Consider the following 10,689-nt stretch of genomic DNA (forward strand, 5'->3'; position numbering starts at 1 on the left):
ACCACACGAGCAGTTTGTCTTTGTGTTGACATTACAAGGTTGCATCAAACATTCATACAATTGCAGTAGTTTAAAATAAAATCACAAATTTTATTTATATAACAACCGCATTGTCTTTAAATGTTAAAAGATAACAACCAAAAGAAATACAAAATACTAATTGTTTATAGCTGCATCATCGATCGCCTCGTTGATGTTAAACACTCGTCCACGAGCGGGATTCACATTCACGTTCGTGTTCGGATTTGGGTTAACATTCGCATTCGCGTTTACCAATCTCGGGCAATTGTTGCGGAAATGACCCATTTCTCCGCAATTGAAACATGAACCAGGTGGGAATCTCGCAACATTCCCTTGAGCTTGAGCTGGAACCTGGGCAGCCTGATTTTGACCAAAACGACAAGTATGGGCCAAATGCCCAAGCCTACCACACGTAGCACATTGTTTACAGGCCTGTTGGGCAACATGGTGACCATACATCGTGTGCAGTGAGGTGCAGTACCAGCATATGCTTTCTTTGCAGGAGGTTGAGTCGGTGGGTTCTGAGCAGTTTGATTGGTGACAGCAAAGTTTTGGGAAGCCTTGCGCTTCCTTGACTTTTTCGAAGACTCACCCTGCTGCTTACTCTTACCCTTTTCCTTATCAGAATCAGTTGACTCCTTTTTATCACCCTTGCGGGTGAGTTTACCCTTCCTGACTTGGGACTCAGTCAGGGTAGCAGACAACTCGATTGCTTGACGAACTGTAGTAGGATTAACGCCAGTCAGGATGTCCTGAATGGAATCGGGTAAACCATCGATATACCTCTCGATTGCCTTATCCAACGGGGTAACCATCGTGGGACACAACAAACTGAGCTCCTCAAATCGATCCGTATAAGCACGGTGTTCTCCCTCGACTTGTTTCAAATCGTCAAATTCTCGTTCCAACACTCGAATCTCGTGACGGGGACAGAACTCTCTCATCATGAGAGCTCAGAGCTCTTCCCAAGTTTGTGCTAGTGCCACTTCGGCACCCCTATCACGCATCACTCCGTTCCACCATGTAAGAGCTCGCTTCTCAAACACGCTAGATGCAAACTCAACTTTACGCGCATTCGGACACTGCACATGTCTGAATGTGCTCTCGATACTCTCAAACCACTACAGGAGCGCGGTTGCTCCTTGTGACCCAGAAAACTTAAACGGCTTCGCAGAATTGAAATTCTTGAAATTACACGGTGCATTGTTGTTGTTATTATTGTTATTGTTGTATAATTCGTGGATTTGGGTCACGATGCCTGGAAGTACAGCAGCCATTTGCTGAGAGACAAGGGCTGCGACTTCCTCAGCAGTAAAAGTTTGAGCATCACGTCGAGGAGGCATTGCCTAACAAGGAAACATGGGAAACGAGTGAGGTTGACAATTGGAGGAACAAAAGAGGCAATGAAAACACCGACAAAACACAAGGAAGGCGATCATTCGTTCGTTACCTCGAACAAACAAATGACACGCAGTGACAAATCAAAGTAAGTAGGTCATAATAATGTATCACCGAAGACATGCTCGCCTATAAGTGAACACTCACCCCAAGAGTTCCCAGGTAAGAGTGACTGGTCCGAAAATGCGGATTTGTACGAACACTCTAGCCTTAGACAGAAAACTCAGGGTACAGGCATTCACTCTTCCAGTTTGCACATGTTCACATTATTTAGACCCAAACTTTGACGGGATTTGGAAAACTCAAAAGGCACTAAGCCAAAGATGGATCAAACCAGAAGGGTTCAAAACCATATAACAAAGGGTTCAAAACCTCATAACAGAAGGTTCAAAACCTAGTAATCAATCATCCAAGGATAGATGATTAATTTTCGAAGCGGATTCATTATTGTGTTCTCGTTGTGGTTATCACCTAAGGATAGGTGACGGTATTGTTTTAAAATCTAAACACAAGTAAACTTGTGTCGGGTCCTAAAAAGTTATAGTCTAGGTCAAAGCATTGCTAATAACCTAATTCCCTATAACCATTGGCTCTGATACCAACTCTTCTGTCACACCCTGGCCGCGTTAAAACAACAAAACCGCGGCGGAAACGCCGGGGAGTGAGGCGACAGAATTATTGTTCCACAACCATGGTAGTTAAAAGTTTTGTTTTATTGAAATATTAGGAAATGTTCATTTTCATTAAACCAAACAAACAAACTACATATTGTTTATAATTGTTTTTAAGTCACTAAGGCCTTGTCCAGATCCTAAGTGAACTCGCTTCCTAGCAAGCAACATCAAGCAATACCACCTGAAACATATGTAAAAATATAAAGTAAGCAAAGAAATGCTGGCGAGTACATAGGTTTTATGGGAGTATCGGATTCATGGCTCGTTTATATGTTGCAGTATCTCGTTAGACTACAAGAGTCAAAATACAAACCTTGTTTTGAAAAGTGTATTGCAACATAAATAACCAACACAAATCTAATTGGTTATAGTTTATAAAATCTCGTAGCCATGACTCTTAACCCAAAAACATTTGCTTTAGTATAATAACTTGTAAACATCTCGTAAAAACTCGTTAATAAAACTCGTATGGTTTATATCGTTTCGAAAACCTCGTTGTGTGACATCGTTTCAAAATCGTTTCCCCAGTGAACTAAATAATGACACGCAATGTAACATGATAGAAGCACATATATATAAGATGTACCAGCGGCGTATCTACCATGATTCTATCATACTACACCCGTCCCATTATCTAATCACTACCCAAAACCAATCGTTTAATTCGTTTAACTCGTTTCAAATCGTGTATCTCGTTTCAAATCGTTTAACTCGTTTCAAATCGTGTATCTCGTTTTAATAGTGAAACTACTTTTGGTCATCTCGTTAACAACATTCAAACCTTCGTGACTCGTCTAACTCGTTTCTCGTTTCGTATTAACAAACCACCAAAGGGTAAGTTAACAATCATCAGGTTCGGTCGTTACCTACATAACCCCCACACATAACCATGGGTGTAGTCTGATAACGGGATTTGTCAGATCCTATGGTACCATAACCTAATACTGGTCGGCTCGGCCAAAGCTAATGAATGTCATTCGTTATGTAATCACAACCAACAAGTCTTGTTCACCTTATTGAAATCGTTATTAATTTACTATAAACCATCGTTTTTGAAATTATCGTTTAAACCTTGAAATTCGTTTTGTACTTATGAATCACCCCAAAACAATTGAAAACAATAAAATAGGGGAACTATGTACTCACTTGGGATTGCTAATTAGTCTTGAGAATAAGAACAATTTAAGCTCCAAGGGTCACGGAATCAACCGGCACCTAGTATAGTAACTATGTTAATAAATCGGCTCCTAAATCGGGAGATAGGATAGAATGAGGTTCTATAAATCAAATGAGTAATTGAACTCATATGGTATGATTTAATAGACCCTACATTCTGATTGGAAAGCCTACCTAAGTGCTTTTGACCCGTTTCGACCCATTACGGTAACATAAGTCACTATAATGTGTCGTTAGCGTAAAACTATGTTCGGATGGTTAACTATGTGCTATGTCAAGTCTTACATGCCCAATAATCCCTAAACATGTTACTAAATCAGGTTATATGTAAAAATTATGTTCACATAGTCAAAATACGGATTTTAGCTTCAAAAGGGCATTTTGGTCATTTTCTATGGGCACACAAGCTAACTAGCAAATGACTAACCAATCCTAGGTGATCATAAGGTTATAACCTCAGAGGTTATTCCCTATGCAACTATGATCACTAACTAAGCTTGGTCGGATCTAAAGCTCGACCAAACGGGTCGGGTTCGGAAGTATAAGCGGTTGTTTAGACCGCTTACCTTACGACCCTAAACAAGCACAAACTAATAGTGTCGAGTTAGACATGTTAAAACATGTCTAACCTACTGATTTGGTATCAAAACAAAGTGTTTTGATACCCTAAAGTAGTTCCGAGGCAAAATGCGTGCTAAAACGCATCTTGACCGAAACTTTGACTCGACACTATAACTAGCTAACGTGGTAATCAGTGGCTATAATCACGAAGGATTATAACTATCGTGATTACAATCACGTTTCAAAGTTCAATTGAACTTTGACTTGACCAATTGATGGTCAAAACCGAAAGTCAAACTGTTGGCCAAACTGTTTGACTTTCTGCTTAAACATAAAGAACAAGCATGAAAGAAGACTTACAAAGGGTCCTAGCTATCTTTTCTACAAAGAATAAAGTTCCAAGCAGATTAGAAAGCTCCCAAATCAGATAAGAGATGTGAAGAATGAGGAATGAGCAATGAACAAGTGAATGGAGTGGCCTATTTATACTTGTTGGTGATCAACAAGATCATGACAAGTGGTTTGTTTAGCCATTAAGCAATGAATCACAACCATACAAGTGTTAGGAGCAGGTGCAAAGCCTTGGAGAGGTGGTAACTTGGCTACCACACAAAGAAATTGCAAGATTGGCCCCTGAATTTACAAACTGATGCTGAAAACAAACTTTCTGCCCAGATGTGATCGTCGCGTAGCGCGACGGAATAGGCAGGGGATGGTCGCGCTGCGCTACCATGTGTCTGATTCAGCAAAGTTTCAAAAATGACAGAAATGGTCCCTGCACGTGTTTAAGCTTGTTTTTGACGTTTTTAACCTCCGTTAAGCCTTTTTCAAGGCTCCACAAGGTCGTTAAAGTGTAGGGGACCTGAAATATGCTCGGAACACTCTCGGATGTCGGCTCGTTTGGTCGTACGGTCGCGTTGTTCGTTAAATTACGACGGAAGTCGTAACGAACGCAAAAACGATCCAAATTAAGCGATGAATGGAATTTTTGCATGCCGATCACTAAAATAAAAATATTTTAGTGTGTACAAAAATTTTGGATGTCCAGATGTGGTCAGAACGTAAGATATGCGCGAAAATGCAAACTTACGTCGTTTTTGACACTTTTAGTCCCTGTAAGATCAAATAAGCATGTTTTCGCACACCGAACCCCTCAAAGCTTATTTCTAAGCTATGTTTAGGTTATTTATGGTATGTTTAGCTTATGATCAAGTTCTGGACTATTCGACATCATACGAATCGATATAGTTTCGCAGTTTGACACAAATAGTCCCTGCGATCGAACAAACTTGTTTTTGCCATACCAAAGCCTTTAAAACTTATTTCTAAGTTATATAAAGGTTATTTAAGGTATGTTAAGTATATGATGATGTTCCGGAGTGTTTGTCGCGTTTAACTAATTGCGTTCACGCACCAGTTTGCGTATAACTTTCCAGAAAGCGATTTAAAGCTTGAAATCGAATCGGATCGAATTGTAAAGTCATCAAACACATAAAACACATTGATTTATTGATAACTAACATTGTTTTTCATTTTTCATCGATTAAAGAGCACAGTTGTCACACCTGAGCAACGGGTTCTACTGAGGGTCGGATGTTAAGACAATGTTGCGCTATATCGCGCGGTACGCCAGTCATGTCTGCTGGGCACCAAGCAAATATGTCTCTGTTATTGGACAATAGCTCTTTTAACTGTGCTCGTGTTGCCGGGGAAATGGCGTGTCCTAGCTGAATAGTCTGTTCTAGATATGCATCGTTCAGAACCCATTTCCCTGGTTCGTTTGATGTTGAGAGTTTAGCTACCTTTGTTGGTGGCTCGTCATCTATATACATGACTTCTTTGCTTGAGTATAGTATTGCGACTCCGGTTTCTGTTGGGAATCCGCACGCAGCATGTGGAATGGAAGTGATCATGCTGAATTCTCTTTGTGACCTTCTTCCAAGCAAAACATAGCGCGATGTTGTTGGCATGACCATGAAATTTACTGTGACTGTTCATGAATGCTCACCATCAAATAGAGTCACAGGAAAAGCTATCTGCCCTAATGGGAATACATCTTCATTGCAAAATCCGGTGAGAGGAAAATCAACCAGTTCTAGGCGTGCTTTGTCTTCTGGATCAAGTTGTTTGAAACATTGTTCGTATATGATGTGTGACAACTCGAATTTCCAAGATTTCTATTTCGTATTTATTGCACGATCATGTATTGATTGCCATGAAATTATATATGTTTTGATTGTTTGATTGTGTATAGTTGTTGGTATAGTTGTTGGTTATTTGTGAAACTTGTCAAATGTGTAAACTTGGTGGTGGAACTATGAAACAGTTATGAGATGGTGCGCATTTGTAAATTATAATACTTAGGGATGTAGATGGTAATTAGTGAAATCCTAAATACTTAACCCTAATCTCATTTCTCTAATCATTTGCACACAAAACTAAATCACTACTTGCAACTCTCTAATCCCCTAGCAATCATCATCACCCTCATCATTGGCAAGAAAATCATCACTCTTGATTCCTCTTTCTCTAGAATCATTCAAGGTAATTGTTAATGATTTGTGCTTGATTGTTTATTGATTGTTGAATTGTTATCAACGTATGATTCTTGCAATTCGTGATAGAAACCCTAGTTCATCATATACTATTCTTTGTTAATTGATTTCGATTTACTGTGAAAGGATGTTGTTGATTGTGTAATCGTGCTAGATGATTTAGATAATTATTCCGTCAAACTATTGATGATTGATTGATTAAACATATTGAAAAATCATGGAATTAGGGTCTGTTCAGATCGTATGAAAAATGGAACGTAACTGTTACAATCGTGATGGCTGGGGTCTGAATGTTGTGAATTTCATTAAGGATCCGAGTTTAATCTCTAGTGCATGGTCCGAGTATAATGAAATGTTTATTGCCCGAGTTTAAATGTTATATCACTTGTCCGAGTTTATGTAAAGAGTTTGGGCCGAGTTTAAATGTGACTTTGGACCGAGTTTGGTAAATGTTGTTGGTCCGAGTATATTGTTGAAAGGTTATCCGAGTTTATCATGCTATGCTTGGTCCGAATTTAATGAACACCCACACCCTAGGTCCGAGTTTAAACCCCCTCATCCAAGGTCCGACTTTAATTTCATGTCTGAGTTTAATGAACTATGTTGGACCGAGTATATGTAGTAAAATGTCCGAGTATAATAGAAAACATGTGGTCCGAGTTTAGTGTTGTTGAGTTGCCCGAGTTTAAAACCAAAGGGGCCTTGTCCGAATTTATTGATGATGAAAGGTCTGAGTTTAATACTCTAAAGGCTTGACCGAATTTATATGTGAATGCCAGGTCCGAGTTTAAGGACCTCCCATGGTCCGAGTTTATTGTTTTTGCAAGGCCTGAGTTTTACAAACCCTCATGTTAACCGAGTTTATTAACACAAATGAATGAGGTCCGGACTTGCTTATCATGCTTAGCCTGACCTCCTTACTTGTGATGTAGTGCCGAGCCCTCATGCCCTATGTTTTGTTTAAGTGTTAAGCTCTGTTGACTGTCAAACTTGCATGCGTTATGTAGAATTGGAACTTTACAAAGTGATGTATGAAGCATGTTACCTGTAAACATTGGTAAATAGAGCCTATTGTATGATCCGTATGTTCTGTGCATTACAGCATGTTACTGTATGATATCGTATTCGATTGTATGATATATCATGTGTTACCCAAGTTTTGAACAGGGGAGACCCCCCCCCATACTTGTCTGAGTTTTTGTGAGATGCATGATTCGGTATATGTTCATATGAATTACGTGAATTGCATGAATGGGTTAACTGTTACGTGATACATGATTGATACATGATATTGCGTATCATTGCGAACATGAACTGATTTGTTATACGTGCATACAATAGGACTTGATTAATTACTTGTGAGTGCATAACCTAGCATACCGAGCAAACCAAGGTGAGTTCACACTCCTACTAAGGCATGGGATTCCCGGGTCGTGGGAATGGGTTAAAGGTTTCAATTGACTTATAACGTACAAACGCTTTTCCTAGACTATCACCTATCATGGTCCTCGGATGTCAGGACGGTTCCGTAGGTTGGGATAACACCTACGTGGTTCCGTAGGTTGGATAACACCTACGTGGTCATATGCCATTACTGCCTCGGATGTCAGGCACGCACGTAAAACCTACGTGTACGCATTACTTACTTCTATCCTCGGTACAAAGGATACGTACGTGAAACCCACGTACACCCCATACGCGCTACTGTTCTCGGACGAAGAACAGGGATAATACGAATAGTCTAGTGGTCACATAACATGGGAAGCCCCCACCTGTATAACTTACTATCGGCCTAGTAGAGCCACCCGTTACTTACTGTTACGCATTTACTTACTGTGAACTCGCTCAACTAGTTTGTTGATCATACTGTTACATGCCTTGCAGATCGTTAGGTACTTGGAGCTTGCACTGGAGAAGCGGGTCGTTGTGGACAAGGATCGTGGTTTCTACGTTGAACTATTATGACATTTAAAACTATTAACTATTGTTGGATTATTTACTATGCTTCCGCTACACTTTGAAACTATGGTTATGTTTTGAACACCTATCGTATTGAATGGATGGTTTACATTTATTTTACTTAATATTAATTACATGTTCAATATGATTGGTGGCTTGATCCTGGTCAGTCACGCTCCCAAGCGGTGATACTCCGCGTGTGGATTTTGGGGGTGTGACAGATTGGTATCAGAGCCATTGGTTATAGAGAACTTGGTTTTAATATGGAAAAACGTTTTTATTAAAACCAGACTATAACCAGAACAGTGCTCTCAACGATCCACAACGACGCTTCGCTCCACGTGCAAGACTCAACTTCCTAGGTAATAAGGTTTATGTTTATTGCCTACATGCTAGAATTTGCATAGAACTTTGCTCGTAGTATGCTTACATTACCTTGCTCACAACTTGTCATTGCATGAGAATACTTATGTGCTTACACTTTTCTGTCATCGCACTATTCGCGAACTTTTCTCACTTATGTTGCCTTTGATGTGAAGATCAATGGCCGCACGAATTAACATGACTCAAGCCCAGCTAGAGGCTCTCGTTGCTGCGGCAGTTGCAGCCGCCCAAGCAGGTAGTATACCCTGCAGTATAGACACTAGGGTCTTTAGATCCTACATTAATTCTCGTATTTAACTTTGCCCTATTCGTACACAATAGGTCAACCCGCTCAGCAACAACCTGTGTGCACCTTCAAGAATTTCATGGATTGTCGTCCTAACACGTTCAGTGGCACGGAGGGAGCAGTTGGACTCCTCCACTGGTTTGAAAAGCTCGAGTCAGTTTTCGAGATGTGTGAATGCCCTGAGGCTCGCAGGGTGAAGTTCGCCACTGGCACACTTGAAGGGATTGCGCTCACTTGGTGGAACGCACAAGTGCAGATCTTAGGGTTGGCAGCTGCTAACGCCACACCCTGGAATGATTTCAAAGAACTGATCAAGAGGGAATACTGCACTAGAGAAGACATTCACAAGTTGGAGGACGAGTTGTATAACTTGAAAATGGTTGGTTCGGAAATCGAAGCTTACACCAAGAGATCAAATGAGTTGGCTGTGTTATGTCCAACTATGGTGGACCCTCCATACAAGCGAATTGAGTTGTATCTCAAAGGTTTGGCACCAGAAATACAGAGCCACGTTACCTCGGCTAACCTCAACAACATCCAGGAAATCCAGTGTCTCGCTCATCGCATCACCGATCAGGCAGTGGATCAGAATAAACTGCCTAAGCGCGTCAGCGCTACTGCTACAGTCACTCCTTCAGCTACTCCTGTTACCCTCAGTGACAACAAGAGGAAATGGGAGGGGGATTCAAGCAAAGGGTCAGCTTCAGTACAGTCACAAGCCCAGCAGCGAAAGACAGACAGTTACCAGAGTCCCAATCAGCACTCCTCAGGCAGCCACAGACAGGGAGGGTATCGAGGAAACCTTCCAAAGTGTAACAACTGCAACAGGCACCACAGCGGCCAGTGTAACAAGGGTCGTTGTCAAAGGTGTCTTAAGATGGGTCACGAGGCCAAAGACTGTAGGAGTCCACGGCCTGCAAATCAGAATCAGCAGCCTCAGCAACCAGCTCCACAGAACCAGCAACAGCAGCCACAGCGTGGAAATCGGGGATGTTTCCAGTGTGGGGCTGAAGGTCACTTCAAACGCGATTGCCCCCAGTTGAACCAGAATCGCAACAACAACAATCAGGGCAACGGGAACAATAACAACAATAACGGGGGAAACAACAACAACAATGGCAACGAAGCTCGGGGTCGTGCTTTTGTGCTAGGTCGGGGTGACGCAGTGAATGATCCCAATGTGGTTATGGGTAAGTTTCTTCTCGACGATATTTATGTTACTGTCTTATTTGATTCGGGTGCTGATACAAGCTATATGTCATTGAAAATGAGTAAATTATTAAAACGTACACCAACACCCCTAGACACCAAACACGTCGTAGAACTAGCCAATGGTAAAAGTGTAGAAGCCGCACAGGTAGTCAAGGGTTGTAGTATTGTTCTAGCTGGTCAGACTTTCTCGATTGATCTCATACCCATAGTTTTGGGTAGTTTCGACGTCGTCATCGGTATGGATTGGTTATCCCAACATCACGCGGAGATCTTATGCAAAGAAAAAGTTATTCGTATTCCTCGCTCCAGTCAAGAACCTCTCGAAGTACAAGGTGACAAGAGTGGTGCTGTGGTTGGCATCATCTCTTTCTTAAAGGCGCAGAAATGTTTACGAAAGGGACATACTGCCATTCTGGCACTTGTCACTGACGCATCAGCAAAGGAAAAGAAGCTGGAGGATATA

This window comes from Helianthus annuus, chromosome 9 (genome assembly GCF_002127325.2).
Source record: "Helianthus annuus cultivar XRQ/B chromosome 9, HanXRQr2.0-SUNRISE, whole genome shotgun sequence".
Lineage (NCBI taxonomy): Eukaryota > Viridiplantae > Streptophyta > Magnoliopsida > Asterales > Asteraceae > Helianthus > Helianthus annuus.